Source organism: Arvicola amphibius, chromosome 2, assembly GCF_903992535.2.
Source record: "Arvicola amphibius chromosome 2, mArvAmp1.2, whole genome shotgun sequence".
NCBI lineage: Eukaryota > Metazoa > Chordata > Mammalia > Rodentia > Cricetidae > Arvicola > Arvicola amphibius.
The window spans coordinates 181,244,574-181,258,060 of NC_052048.2; positions in this window are offsets into that span (position 1 = coordinate 181,244,574).

Consider the following 13,487-nt stretch of genomic DNA (forward strand, 5'->3'; position numbering starts at 1 on the left):
GGAGTCAGGCTGTTAATGCATTGCCTCTATCAAAAGCCAGTCTTGCTAGATGTACAAGGTGTAGACATAACGTACAAATTCAGACCATAAAAACACTGGCTATGTATGTAGTTAGTGATCTCCAAGCATTCTTTCTATTGCTATTGAAAAAAAGTAAACACCAAGAGGCTCAGTACCAAACACCATGAGACTTCAACTGGAAGAAACGCTAATTGCTAACTTGAGTAGGTTTGTTTGTGGATGTTCTGCCTGCATGTATGTCTGTGTAACACATGTGTTCTGGTGCCCTGAGAACTGACGTTACAGAGGCTGTGAGCCACTGTGTGGGTACTAGGAATTGAACCTGGGTCCTCTGGAAGAACAGTGGTTACGTTGGTTCTAACCACTGAGCCATCTCTCCAGCCCAGATATGAACATTTTTGACTTGGGGGCTTGAACATTATCATTCTCAAAGTACCTCCATTCCGGGTGGGGGTTGACGCCACTGAGGTTGAGAACTTTTAAAGAAAGGGAAGGAAGAAGCGCTTACAGGGCTGGGACTAATGTCGTCAGCGGGTCATCTTTAGGTGTCATCTCAGCCTGATTAAATCCAGATCCTTAGGGAGAAGGACCAGGTATCAGCTGTCACTGAAACTCCAAGGGTGAAAAGCATGGCTTTACTTAACTCTCAGTGGTTCTCAAGCCTGGCTACATATTGGAGTCACATGCGAGACTATTAAACAACAACAAAAACAAACCCAGAAATGTCAGGCCCACTTCCAGTGAAATACAGAAGACATTTAAGCCTGTCTTAAATTTTCTCACCTGCTCTGTAGAAGCCTCTGCATGTTTGAAAGCTGAAACCTTTCCTCTGATTCGACTAGAGATTCTTTCACATGGGGCAAATCTTCACTTTCTATACACGCCCAAATTTGGGCGCAATTTAGGGGTATTCTAATCATTGTACTAAGTTTCAGCTACAAACCAAAACAGGCTTAAGCTTCTGAAGGAAGCAAAAGCGTGAGTGTCTGCATGTGCTCTGCATTCCTCCATGTTTCTGTCTTGGCAGATTCCAGTTTGTAGTAATAACACGGTCACTTCCTCCCTCCCTCCCTTTCCTGCCTTCCCTTTCCCCTCCCTCCCTTTCGATGTTTATTCTTTTTTGTTTGTTTGTTTTGTTTTGGGGGGGAAGGGTTGTTTTGTTTTGTTTTTTTTTTTTTTTTTTTTTTTTTTTTTTTTGGTTTTTCGAGACAGGGTTTCTCTGTGGCTTTAGAGCCTGTCCTGGAACTAGCTCTTGTAGACCAGGCTGGTCTCGAACTCACAGAGATCCGCCTGCCTCTGCCTCCCGAGTGCTGGGATTAAAGGCGTGCGCCACCATCGCCCGGCCCTTGTTTTGTTTTTGAGATAGGGTTTTTCTGTAGCTTTGGAGCCGTCCTGGGACTAGCTCTTATAGACCAGGCTGGCCTCGAACTCACAGAGATCTGCCCACTTCTGCCTCTGGAGTACTGGGATTAAAGGTGTGCACCACCACTGCCCGGCTCAGTGTCTATTCTTTTCTCACACTTTACACCCCAACCGAAGTTTGCCCTCCCTCTACTCCATCCAATCCCTTCCTCCCAGACCAACTACTCCTCTGCACTTCCCCCACCCCTCAAAAAGAGCAAACCTCCCAGGGATATCCACCAAAGGGCCTAACAAGATTCAGTAAGACTGGGAACAGATCCTCAGATCACAGCTGGAAGCTGCAACCCAGCAGGAGGGAAAGGGACCCAAGCATCTATGAAATTGTCAGAGACACCCCGACTCCCACTGTTAGGAGTCCCACAAGAACACCAAGCTACACACAACTCTAAGGTATATGCAGAAAACCTACTTAGGATCCATACAGGATCCAGATTTGTCGCTTCAATTTCTGTGAGCCCCTATGAATCCTGATTCTCGTGGTGTCCTTGACCCCCACTGGCTCCTAAACCCTTCCTCCCCCTCTTCTGCAGGGTTCCCCTGGCCCCACCTAGTGTTTGTCTGTGGGTATCTGCATCTGCTCTCATTTGATACTGGATAACTCCTCTCTGATGACAATTGGGCTAGACGTTAATCTATGAGTATAGCAGAATATCAAATCATTTCGTTGTCTTTTGTTGTTGTTGTTGTTGCCAGTCATGTTTGGGTCTATCTGGTTCCTGGCCATCTAGGCAGTATCAGCCGTGGGCTCCCTCTCAGCAGGGGCCTCCAGTTGGATAAGTCATGGGTTGACCACTGTTATGGTTTTGGTCCCTGTCCCTTTAAGAGACAAGCCATGCCCATTCCCTCCCCATCCGCTGAGGCAGGCTGATCTTCAGCTTCTGGTCTGAGCTTGCTCTCTTTTCCATCTTCCTCTCGGAGAGGCAGCTTCGTTTCTGCCTCTCTCCCCACTTCTCTGCTTCCCCTTCTCTGTCTCTGTCTCATTATCTTCATATAATATTTCTATCACTGAATACTAAAAACACAACTACAGTCTTGCTCACTCTCTCTCCTCTCCTCTCTCTCTCCTCTCTCTCTCTCTCTCTCTCTCTCTCTCTCTCTCTCTCTCTCTCTCTCTCTCTCTCTCTCTCTCTCCCCCCTTCCCCCTTCATAACTCCCCTGAATAAATATTCAACCTCACCATGTCTCTGTCTTCTGCCCGCCCGCCGTGTGTCTCCCTGCCTGGGACCAGCCACTGCTCAGGGACCGGCAGCCATCTCTGCCTGGGACTGGCTGCTCCCAGAGCCCACTGCCTGCCACCACATGGGCTGCCACCACTGCTCAGGCCACCGCTCTAAGACCGGCAGCCTTCTCTGCCTGGGACTGGCTGCTCGCAGGGCCTGCTGTCTGCCGCCACATAGCCTGCTACCACCATTTGGGACTTTATAGCATTTGCTGCTTGCCTACAGCTGCCACCTGGGACTCCGTAGCATTTTTAAAAGAACACAACAACCACTCCCACAAGTTCTGTGCCACCATCGCCCCAGTATGAATGTCTTGTAGGTAGGACAGATTGGACATCGAAGGTTTTGAGACTGCTAGAAGCCTTGACTGGTTATTGACAGTGGCCAGCCCCAGCTCCGTATCCCTCATTACTAGGACACTTCGCTAGGGCCACCCTCATAATTTCCATTGCATCCCCCATTCCCCCCAGTTCTAGTCATCTCTCCCCGTACTCTCTCCCTCTGTCTCTCCTACCCCCACAGATCCCTCCTGTTCCCATCCCCACCCTCACACCCCATCCACCCACAAATCTATTCTATTTCCCCTGAGCCATGTGCTGTCCCCCGCCCCCTTGAGCCTCCTTGTTTCTGTGAGCCACTCTGGTTCGGTGGCTCGACCTTTACTAAACAGCTAATGTCTACTTATAAGTGAGTACTTACCATGTTTGTCTTTCGGGGTCTGGGTTACCTAACTCAGTCTGATCGGTTCTAGTTCCATCCATCTTCCTGCAAATTTCATGAGGTTCTTATTCTTAATAACTGAGCATTACTCTATTTAGTGTAAATATACAACATTTTCTTTTTCCATTCTTTGATTGAGGAACATCTAGGTTGTTTCCAGTTTCTGCCTATTCTGAATAAAGCCGCAATGAACACAGTTAAGCAAGCGTCCTTGGGTAGGGTACAGCATCCTTTGGGTATATGCCCAAGCGTGGTCTAGCTGGGTCTTGAGATAAATAAATTCCCAATTTTCTAAGGAATGGGCATACTGATGTCCAAAGTGGCTATACAAGTTTGCAATCTCATCAGTAATGGAGGAGTGGTCCATTGTTTTCCATCCTGGCCAGCATGTGCTAATACTTGTGTTTTTTCATCTTAGCCATTCCTTGAGGTGTAAGATGGAATCTCAAAGTAGGTTTGATTTGCATTTCCCTGATGGCTAAGAATGTTGAACGTTTCTTTGTTTCCCAGCCATTTGAGATTCCTCTCTTGAGAACTCTCTTTTTAGATCTATACCACATTTTTAAAATTGGATTATTTGGTTGTTGATGTCTAGTTTCTTGAGTTTTTTGTATATATTAGATATTAGCTTTTTGTGGGGACAGTGAAAATCTTTTCCCATTGTATGGACTACTGTTTTGTCCTATTGATGTTGTTTTTTTTGCCTACAGAAGTTTCTCAGTTTTGTAAGGTCCCATGTATTAACTGTCAACCTTAGTACCTTTGTTATTGGTGTTCTGTTCAGGAAGTTGTCTCTTGTGCTAATGAGTTCAAAAATATTCCCCACTTTCTCTTCTATTAGGTTCAGTGTATCTGAATTCATGTTGAGGTCTTTGATCTACTTGGACTTGAGTTTCATGCAGGGTGATAGATATGAATCAATTAGCAAATTTGCATTTCTCCTACCTACTGACATTCAGTTAGACCAGCACTATTTGTTGAGGATGTTTTCTTTTTTTCTAATGTGTATTTCTGGCTTCTTTATAAAAAATAAATATCAGCAGGTGTTCACAGGTGTGTATATTTACATCTGGGTCTTTGATTCAATCCCATTGATCAACATGTCTATTGATTATGCTGTTTTTATTACTATACCTCTGCAGTAGAGCTTGAAATCAGGGATGGTGATACCTCCAGATGTTCCTTTTTTATTGTACAGGGTTGTTTTCACTATCCTGAGTTTTTTGTTTTTCCATATGAAACTGATTATTGTTCTTCCAAGGTCTGTAAAGAATTGTGTTGGAATTTTGATGGAGATTTCGTTGAATTTGTAGATTGCTTTGGGCCATTTTTACCATGTTAATCCTACCAATTCATGAGCGTGGGAGATCTTTTCATCTTCTGTTATCTTCTTCAATTTCTTTCTTCAGTGACTTGAAGTTTTTGTCATACAAGTCTGCTTGGTTAGAGTTCCCATGACATTTTATATTACTTGTGGCTATTGTAAAGGATGTTGTTTCCCTGATTTCTTTCTTAGTCCGTTTGTCATTTGTGTATAGGAGTGCTACTGATTTTTTTTTATCTTGTATCCAGTCACTTCACTGAAGGAATATCTGTTATAAGAGTTCCCTGATAGAATTTTTGGGATCACTTATGTATACTATTGTATCATCTCCAAATAACAATACTTTGACTTCTTCCGTTCCAATTTGTATCCCCTAGATTTCCTTCAGTTTTTCTTATTGCTCCCACTAGAACTTCAATTACTACATTGAATAGATATGGAGGCAGTGGACAGCCTTGTCTTGTTCCTGATTTTAGTGGAACTTCTTTGAGTTTCTCTCCATTTAATTTGATGTTAGTTATTGGTTTGTTGTAAATTTCCTTTGTTGTGTTTATATATGTCCATTGTGTCCCGAGTCTTTACAAGACTTTCATGAAGGGGTATTAAATTTTTTTTTGGTTTTTTGAGACAGGATTTCTCTGTAGCATTGGAGCCTGTCCTGGAACTAGATCTTGTAGACCAGGCTGGCCTCAAACTCACAGAGATCTGCCTGCCTCTGCCTCCCAAATGCTGGGATTAAAGGCGTGCGCCACCACTGCCCGCTGGGGTATTGGATATTATCAAAGGCATTTTCAGCATCTAATGAGTTGATCATGTAGTTTTGATTTATATGGTGGATTATATTGACTAATTTTTGTGTATTGAAACATCCCTGAATCTCTGGGATGAAGCCTATTTGATAATGGTGGATGATGTTCTTGATGTGTTCTTGGATTCGGTTTGTAAGTATTTTATCGAGTAATTTTACGTCTGTGTTCATGAAAGAAATTGGTCTGTTATTCTCTTTCTTTGTTGAATCTTTGTGTGATTTTGATATCAGGGAAATGTGGTTGCCTTAAAAAAAAATGGCAGTATTCCTTCTGTTTCTATTTTGTGAAATAGTTTGAGGAGGATTGGCTTTAGCTCTTCTTTAAAAGTCTGGTAGAATGCTGTGTTAAAAATCTTACTGGCCAGCCGGGCAGTGGTGGCGCACACCTTTAATCCCAGCACTCGGGAGGCAGAGGCAGGCGGATCTCTGAGTTTGAGGCCAGCCTGGTCTACAAGAGCTAGTTCCAGGACAGGCTCTAGAAACTACAGGAAAACCCTGTCTCGAAAAACCAAAAAAAAAAAAAAATCTTACTGGCCCTGAGGGTTTTTTTTTTCTTGGGGGGGGGGGCAATTTTTAATGACTGCTTCTATTTCCTTAGGGGTTAAAGTCTATTTTAAATTGGTCATCTGATCCTGATTTAACTTTGGTAAGTGGAATCTATCAAGAAAATTATTCATTCCTTTTAGATTTTCCAATTCTGTGGACTACATGTTTTTAAACTATGACATAATGATTCTTTAGATTTCTCAGTGTCTGTCATTACGTCCCCCCCTTTTGTTTTTTATTTTGTTAATTTGGATAGTCTCTCTGTGTCTTTTAGTTAGTTTGGATAAGGGTTTGTCTATCTTGTTGATTTTTTTCATAGAACCAACTCTTTGTTTCGTTGATTCTTTGTATTGTTCTCTTTGTTTCTATTTAATTGACTTCAGTCCTCAGTTTGATTATTTCCTGTTGTGTACTCTTCTTAGGTGACCTTGCTTCCTTTTGTTCTATGGCTTTTAGGTGTGCTGTTAAATTGCTAGTATGAGCTCTCTCCGATTTCTTAATGTAGGCACTTAGTGCTATGACCTTTCTTCTTGGCAGCACTTTCATTGTGTCTCATAAGTTTGGGTGTATTGTGAATTCCCTTTCATTGTGTCTCATAAGTTTGGGTATGTTGTGAATTCATTTTCATTGCATTCTAGGAAGTCTTTAATTTCTTTCTTATTTCTGTCTTGACCCATTTTGTTTTCATTCAATAGAGAGTTGTTCAGTCCATTGATATTGGGAGATATCAGTGACTAATGAATGTTGATTCCTATTATTTTGGTGGTAGTGGTTTTGTGTGTGTGTTTGTGTGTGTGTGTGTATGTGTGTGTATTTCCCCTCTTTTTGCTTTGCTTATGTGAGATTATTTGTTTTCTGTGTTTTTATAGGTGTGGTTAACCTCCTTGGGTTGGCAATTTCATTCTGTCTTCTGTAGGGCTTGATTTGTGGATAAGTAGTGTTTAAATTTGACTTTGTTTTCTCTGTCTATGGTGATTGATATGATATGATATGATATGATATGATATGATATGATATTCTGGGCTGGCATCTGTGGTCTCTTAGAGTGTTGCTGTGGAATAATTCTCTTGTACATTGTAAAGATTTGTCGCTCAAATTGGTTTAATAAAGTGCTGATTGTCCAGTAGCCAGGCAGGAAGTATAAGGCAGGGCTACCAAATTAAGGATGAAAAGGAGAAAGGTGAACTCAGGAGTCACCAGCCAGACACAGAAGGAGCAGGAGATGAATATGCCTTGCTAATAAAGGTACTGCCATGTGGAAGACCATAAATAAGGAATATGGATTAACTTATAATGTGAGAGTTAGCTAGTAATAAGCCTGAGCTATTGGCCAAGCATTTATAATTTATATAAGCTTCTGTGTGGTAATTTGGGACCAGGCAGTTGAGATAAAAAACCATCTGTTCATAGAATCTGTAGAACATCTGACCAGGCTCTTCTGGCTTTTAGAGTCTCCAGTGAGAAGATGGGTGTAATTCTAACAGGTCAGACTTTATATGTTTCTTGATCTTTCTCCCTTGTAGTTTATAATAGTCTTTCTTTGTTCTACATGTTTGGTGTCTTGATTATTATGTGGTGAAAAGACTTACTTTTTTGATCCAATCTAACTGGTGTTCAGTAAGTTTCTTATACCTTTGTAGGCATGTCCTTTAGGTTAGGAAATTTTTCTCCTATGATTTTGTTAAAAATATTTGCTGGTGCTTTGAGCTGGAATTCTCCTTCTTCTGTTCCTATTATTAGTAGACTTTTTTCATAGTGTCCCAGATTACCTGGATGTTTTCTGTCAGAGTTTTTTTTTTTTTTTAGAGTTAACATTTTTTTGATTGATGTATCAGGTTTTTTTTTTATCGTATCTTCTATGCCCGAGATTCTTTCTTCCATCTCTTATATTCTGTTGATGATGTTTGTGTCTGTAGTTCCTGTTTGATTACCTAGATTTTCTATCTAAAGGATTCCCTGTTTGTATTTTCTTTATTGCTTCCATTTCCATTTTCAAGTATTGAACAGTTTTATTCATTTCCTTTATTCATTTATTCACTTGTTTGTGTTCTTGGCTTTCTTGAAGGAATTTATTAACTTCTTCTTAAAGTACCACTAACATCTTCATAAAGTTGGTTTTAAGGTCGTTTTCTTGTGCTTCGGCTGTGTTGGAATATTTAGGGCTTGCTGAAATAGGATAGCTGGGCTCTCTGGTGGTGACATACTGGCCTCTAGGCATCTGTGTTTGGGATAATTATAGGTTCAGGTGCCAATTTTTGAGTTTATCTGTGACAGATGGATTTTTTTTTTATTGGTTTCTGTCTCCTCTCTGGTCTTCTGGCCTGACTGGCCTGCAGTACTGGTGGCCAGCAAGTCCTCTGGTCCATGCCAGTGCCTCTGCTGGAGTTCTGGTGGCCTGAGAGACCTCTAGGGTTGTGGGAACTGGAGTATCCTCTGGTAAAGCAGTGGGCTTCCACCAGAGTTGTGGGCTGGGATATGGTGACTAGGGGAAGGGAGCTCTGGTGTAAGCTGGGCAGACTCTGAGGAAGTCTTGGGGGGGTCTCTGAGGCTAACCTGGGGTTCTGAGAACCTGCATGGCCTCTCAACTTATGCATTTCAAACAAACTTTTAGATAACGCCAAATCGCCTAGTCTTTGGACCGCACTTGGAAGAGCAGAAGCCCATTCGTTCGCTCACTCTGAGACTGCTCTATCCTTCCTCCCCTGGTTAGTTCAGGGACGTCAAGCCAACAAAACTATCTGTAAGTTCCTACTTCCCCTTAGCTTGCATTCATGCTAAAAGCCCAACTAGCCAACCAACCAAACAAACAGAAACAAAACAGAAAAACCTAAGCGAAAAAAGAAGGAAGAAAACCTACTTTTCTGTTTCCTCATTTTAATGCTAAATCTTTAGAGAGTAATGTATATACTTAGTCTACTTTAAAATGGTTTTTAAACTTTTGAGAATTCCATCCATGTATACAATGTATTACAAGCATCTTATCCCTTCCTGCTATCCTCTAACTCTTTTCTATCCTGAACCTGTCCCCACTCTCCAACTTTCTATACACTTTTATGTCTCATCGAATCATATTAATGCAGCCTGTGTTCTCATGGTTACGGTGCCATCCCCTGGGCATGATCAACTACTAAGGACCACACACATTTAAAAAGAGACTCTCCCTCCCGCAGCAGCCATCAGCTGTGGGTAGCTCCTCAGCTATGGGTGTGGGCTCATGTGCCCCCCCCACTCAGCTAGGGGTGTGGGCTCATGCGCCCCTCCTCCACTCGGCTAGGGGTGTGGGCTCATATGTCCCTCCCCCACTCATGCTGGATTATTGACTGGCTTATCCTGTGGCAGCCAGTCCTTTGCAGGCAACCACAGAGCAATAATCCTGTCCTGTCTTCTCAGTCCTCCCCAAACTCTGGTTCTTAACGACCTTTCTGCCATTTTTCCATGGTGTTCCCTAAACTTTGGTAGGTCGGGGTGTGATAGAGATGCCCCATGTGTGGTCGAGCATTCCACAGACTCTCAATAGTTTGTCTAGTTAAGAGTATCTGTATTAATCATTGTCGCTTAGTGTGCTTTTTAAAACCCTCGATTAGCTTCTTAAACTGCTCAGATCAAAGTCAGATTAATGAAAATAGTCCACGAGACCATTGATGTTCATCAGCTCCTTCTCCCACTATCTCTTCTGACTTGGTCTCAGTGGCTTCTGGCTTTCTCTTGCTCCTGTTTCTAAAGAAAGACCCTTCTCTGTCTACTTCCCTTTTCAGTTCCTTTCTGAAAACTGAACATTCCTCTGGCTACTGAATTTTTCTTTCAGAATTCCATATTCATTGCATCCTCTTACTGACCGTTGGTGATGCTGCGCTCGTGACTTCTGCCATTTCCTATGAGTCAGTGATTAAGGTTGGGTGGGTGCCAGGGCTCATAGCCCCAATCCCCCTCATGCTCCAAATCAAAGTTGAGCTTCTTTCTAACGTTTTCCCCTGAGCCTCTGGACTTCAGAGCACACATGTTTGTGATCTACCCACCTCACTGGCCTCCTCTCTTTGGGGAGAACTCGGAAAGATGTTCAGTCTTCCTCCCTTCCCATCATGCCTTTATTATTGTTGCTGTTGTTATTCCACGGGCTCCACCTCACAGTGTCTCTGCTAATCCTCCTATAAGCCCTCCAACATGTTGCTTCCTTCAGCCTCTGCCTGTTCTTTAACTCCTACTCCACGCTGTCTCCAGACTGTAAACCCCAAACAAACCCCCAAATCTTCATGTCAGGCAGATTTCTGTCTGTGGTAGTTTGAATGTAATTGCCCCTCCCCACATAATAAGCTCAAAGGAGGTGTGGCCTTGTTGAAGTAGGTGTGGCTTTGTTAGAGGCAGTGTGTCACTGTGGGGGTGGTCCTTGGGGGTCTTTTTTGCTCAACTGTCCCTCAGTGTGACCTTCAGTCCACGTCCTGTTATCTTCTGATCAAGATATAGCCAGCACCGCTTCCTGCCATGCTCATTCACGATGATAATGGACTGAACCTCGGAACTGTAAGCCGCCACCTCAATTAAATATTTTCCTGTATAAAAGTTGCCATGGTCATGGTGTTTATTCACAGCAATAGAAACCTTAACTAAGACACCGTTCTCGTTACCCAGTAACGTGTCATGAACTACACCAAACTGTGCTGGTGTAGAAATCATGCAACCAGTCAAAACATCCATTTGGTTTCTCTATTACAACTTTGCTGATGGAACGTGCCCACTCAGCATGCAGCTGGGCTGCTCTCTTTGGGGTTTCTCATTCAACTACAGACAGATGCTGGCATGATCTGAATCATGCTAAGTCTCGGCTAGGTTGATAACCAAGATGGCTGGAGCCACTCTCTCCACGTGGTCTCCTAGCCATTCTTGCCTCCATCACGAAGGCCCCCGCTGTAACCGAGTTTCTCAGGTAACAACTGCTTTCCTTTAGAACAGTGATTCTCAACCTTCCTAAAGGTTGTGGTGACCCCCAGACATGAAACTATATTTTCCTTGTCTATTCACAACTGTAAATTTGCTACTGTTATGAATTGCAATGTAAATATTTTCGTAGCTAGAGGTTCGTCAAAAAGGTCACGACCCACAGGTTGAGAACCACACTGCCTTAGAAGAAACATTCTAAGCGACCCCTGAAGACATACAGTGCTTCAGAAGCCATGGCGTGTCCCCCATACAACCAACAGGTTCCAAACAAGCAACCTAGGTTCACTATGGGAGGGAACTAATGTCTTTCAACATCTTTGAAGACTAGCCATATAATGTTTCGCAGCCCTCCTAATATAGAACGTCTACACTCAGTAGCTGGCATACTGACATGCCACAGTCCAACCTCAGACGGCTTCTCTGGTTTCATCTGTCAATTCTCCTTGGTGCTACTGGGACCTCACCCAGAGTAAACATTCCGTTCTCTGAGGTCGCAGTGACTTTCAAAACCGGTGTGTGAACACACGCTGCTCTGTTCTGCTTGGAAATCTGTTCTCTGGTCACCTCCTAGTCTTCTTGGCAAGGAAGGGCAGTGGAATGAAGCCCTAGCCTTATGCCACTGGGGTGAGATACATCACTCAGACGGTGCCTCCCTGTGTATGATGTTTTAGTCTGCACTCCGCTGGGGGCTCCCTGTTCTGCACATCAGCTCCTCACTGTCATGACCTAAGTGTGAAATGTCCCCAATAGGCTCGTCCTTTGGACACTTAATCCCCACCTAGCAGTGCTGTCTGATGTAGAAGCTAGAGGAGCCGGAGCCTCGCTGGAGGAAGAGGGTCTCTGCAGGAGGGCATTGCGGTTTTAGAGACTGGCTCAGATTTCTTCCTACCCTCCACTTCCTCACTGTGGACAGCAGTGTGGTCAGCCGCCTCCTGCTCCTGTCCCCATGTTCTTTCTGCTATAGAAGCTGCATCCTTTCTTACTCTGTGAGCTAAGGAGGCTGGAGAGGTGGTTCCTTGGTTAAGGGCACCGGCCGCTCTTTCAGAAGCTCCAGATTTGGTTTTCAGCACCTACAAGGTGGCTCGCAATCGTCTGTGACTCCTACTCGGGGAACGTGATGCCCTCTTCTGGCCAAGGGCACCAGGCATGTATGTGATGCATAGACAGAACATGCAGGTAACACATCAATACACATAAAACAACATGTTTTCAAAATCATGATCCCAAAGAAGCCCCTCCTTCTTTAGTTGTGTTTGTCAAGTATTTTGTCATAGCAACAAAAACAGTAACTGATACAGAGAATTGGTTCAAAGGAACGAGCCATTGATGGGATGATTGACCACGAGGGTCTCACCCCTTTGGAACTGCTTCGTGAGAGGAATGTGGGAGAATTAGGAGCTACAGGCTAGAGAACCCCAGAACACTATAAACAGAGACCAATCAGCCATGCTGATGCTGATGGGTGCTTCGAAGACAAAAATGAAGAAAGGACTGGGAGCAGAGGCCCAGCTTGTGGGGATTCAGAAGGGAGTAAGGATAGTATTAGGAACTTGGCTAGAGTTCATTCTGGCAAGGAATCTGGCTGCATTCTGCCCATGTCCTGAGACTTTGATGGTGGCTGAGTTTAAAAAGTGGTAGACCAACTCTCTCTCTCTCTCTCTCTCTCTCTCTCTCTCTCTCTCTCTCTCTCTCTCTCTCTCTCTGTCTCTCTCTCTGTCTCTCTCTGTCTCTCTCTCTGTCTCTCTCTCTGTCTCTGTCTCTCTCTGTCTCTGTCTCTCTCTCTCTCTCTCTCTCTCTCTCTCTCTGTGTGTGTGTGTCTCTGTCTGTGTGTGTGTGTGCGCGAAATTTCAAAACAGAAATAGCATTTAGGCTGTTTCTTAGTTCCTCATCCCTACTCTTATGGGAGCTCGCTGTCTTAATGAAAGACATGGAAAAGTGTGAAATTTTTCAAAAAATTCATAAGTGAGTTATAGCATGCAGACAATGGGTATATGGAAATAGCTATAATTGATAAAGATAGTAACCAAATAAGAAGCTTTCCACTTGGACAAGAGAAATATGCCCTGAGGGTAAGACCTCACCCACTGGAGAGGGCAACTTATGAAAATACCAATCCAGTTGAAGTGAGAGGACCAGAAGAGAAAATGCTACAGAAGGGATTTTCTACTCAAAATCAGCTATCCGGGAAAGCGTTTTCTCAGATTCGACCACCAAAGTGTACAGTGGCTGCGACAGCTTTGACCTAAGAGGGGCCCACTACATCTTGAGCTGACAGCAGAACTTGGGAGCGTCATCTCTCTACGTGGCACACATTTGAAAGCACGAAAGATGCAAGAGCGACAAGAATCGCGCAGGCTTCCACCCAGGTTCCAGAAAGTCACTGAGGCAAGGCAAGGATTGTGAGGGTCATATGCCCTGCAAGGAGGGCCTGAGAGGTCATTGCATGATGTTGGAGAGATAAGGAATAAAGATGGTGGAGATGCTAGGACAA